General features: G+C 27.4%; 1 non-coding gene across 1 annotated transcript; it reads right to left on the bottom strand.

The window, feature by feature from the left end:
- Positions 1-206: 206 nt before the first annotated feature.
- On the bottom strand, positions 207-286 carry TRNAL-UAG (transfer RNA leucine (anticodon UAG)). Its single transcript has one exon. It is a non-coding gene; the product is annotated as a tRNA-Leu (tRNA).
- Between the last annotated feature and the right edge of the window lie 2,077 nt (positions 287-2,363).

The raw sequence follows: 2,363 nt of genomic DNA, 5'->3' as shown, positions 1-2,363 counted from the left end.
CATTCCTTTTTCTGACGAATCACGTAATCCTCCAAGTTCACGAACTAATAAGGTTATAAAATGAATCGTAATCACAATTGAAATCGTTGAGAAAGAGATATGAGTTAGTATATGTTCTAAAGTTGCAAATAGCATAAGGGGAAGGTCCCATTACAAAATTGTAAATTTCGAATTGATTTCTAATCTATTGTATTCTTTTTCAAGAATGCCGCCACTCGGATTCGAACCGAGATGCTTGAGCACTGCTTCCTAAGAGCAGCGTGTCTACCAATTTCACCATGGCGGCTAACTTCAAATAATAGGTAACTTAAAAGAATAATAGCTATTATCTTGGGAATCGTCGATATTGGGAAAGTCCATAAAATTTAGGAACATTAGAGTTTTCATTAAAATAGACTTCGTTTGGTAGTATCGTTTCCATTTTTTTTTTACAATAAACTCTTGCTTTGCCAATAGAAACACAAACACTGCTTGAAAGAGTTGGAATTTCTTTTTTCTAACTTGCAATTGTAGAACTAATTTTTTCTAATTAATTTCTCGTTTACATTTTGAAAATTCTTTCAATACAATGAAAAAAATCCAAAAGGGTTTCTATTTAATGATGAAATTAAAATGGATAAATGGAAAAGGCTTTTTGGATTTTTAAAAATTTCTAGAATGAAAGTCTTTATGCTCTTATTAATAAGATTTACTAACCTTATGATTTTGGAGAAGATAGGTGGAAGTTGTAAGTCCTATTGTAAGAATACTCCACTTTTCATAATTTTCATAATAGAATATGAGGATTCTATTATGAAAATTATGAAAAGTTCATTGATAGGAAAAGAATACTTAGCACACAGTATACCAAACAAAACTTTTTTTTTCTTGTATATATAAGATAAGAGGGTTTTTTGTTCTAAGAATATTGTACCGAGTAATTCGACACATAAAAGTACATTCAAAGAAGAATCAAAATTATTAAATAATTGGAATTCTTTTTTGATAAGTCAATTCATATTATTCCAAAATCTTATTATTTGTTTGTTGCCCAGAAAAACCCTTTGGTTTTGGATGCTCATTACCGCTCGAAAATGATCTTGATTTTACTAAAGAATAAGATTGTACTATGGAAAAATAAGTCTTTTTCTTCCAAATATTTTTTACGAATACGCTTTTTTGACATTGAAGTACGTTTTTTGGAACTGCCATTCAAAAAGGAAATTACTTTTTTCTAGTTGTATGTGAAAGACATCTATTGCTGCAAATCAATCCTTCTTTCTTCTTTTTATTAGTATTTATACTTAGATACTGAAAGATACTTAAATTTTGAATTATTTTTTACTTCATTTTGTCTAATGCGGATAAGACAACAAGAATTTTTAACATTTTTTCTTTATATATTTTATACTTGTTTTTTAATAATATAGAATATATAGAAAGGTTTCTCATTTAAATCTATTTATATCTATTTATATATCAAGTATACTCCATATATAGATATATGGTATGGAAGCCTATCCCCCATATAAGATAAGACGGGGGGATAAAAAGAAGGGAAAATGAAAATAGTTAATTAAGTTCAGAATGGTATTCCATAAAGGAAAGGAATTCCAATCAAAACAAAAAATACTGAGTCTCTTAAACAAGACATTCTAAAACTTAGGTAATTTATAGTCATTAGGATTTTAGTTCTATATGAAGTAAGGACTATTCGATAATTTCTTATAAACATAGGTTTTCATTGGAATTCACTCAATCAGTTAATTATGGAACAAGAGAGCTGTTTCATCTTTGTTTTAAAGAAATATAAAAATGAATTATGAATAGAAAGTAAAATGATTCCACTTTTTTTTTTTATTTTTATAAATATCTTTATTTAGTTAATAAAATAACTAGGTAACGAAGTTATTTTATTAACTTTTTTAATTTAACCAACTAAACCCATTCTTAATTTTTAATTATTTCAATGAGATAAATTTTGGAAAAATTAAGAATTTCAGTATTTTTTCTTATTCTTTTTATTTATTCTTTCAGAAAGAGATAAGAATTGGTTTGGTGAATCGGAAACAATTTTATAGAAAATTGAAGTAAAAATTGAAGTAAAAATTGCAATTTCTTTTCTTATGGAACATACATATCAATATGCATGGGTAATCCCTCTTCTCCCACTTCCAGTTATTATGTCAATGGATTTGGCCTTATTCTTATTCCTACAGCAACAAAAAATCTTCGTCGCATATGGGCTTTTCCTAGTGTTTTACTCTTAAGTATAGCTATGGTATTCTCAGTTCAACTGTCTATTCAACAAATAAATGGAAGTTCGATCTATCAATATCTATGGTCTTGGACCGTCAATAATGATTTTTCTTTAGAATTTGGAT

This window comes from Aegilops tauschii, unplaced genomic scaffold (genome assembly GCF_002575655.3).
Source record: "Aegilops tauschii subsp. strangulata cultivar AL8/78 unplaced genomic scaffold, Aet v6.0 ptg001191l_obj, whole genome shotgun sequence".
Classification (NCBI taxonomy): Eukaryota; Viridiplantae; Streptophyta; class Magnoliopsida; order Poales; family Poaceae; genus Aegilops; species Aegilops tauschii.
The sequence above is the reverse complement of the archived record's forward strand: the minus strand, read 5'-3'. Positions and strand labels throughout refer to the sequence as shown.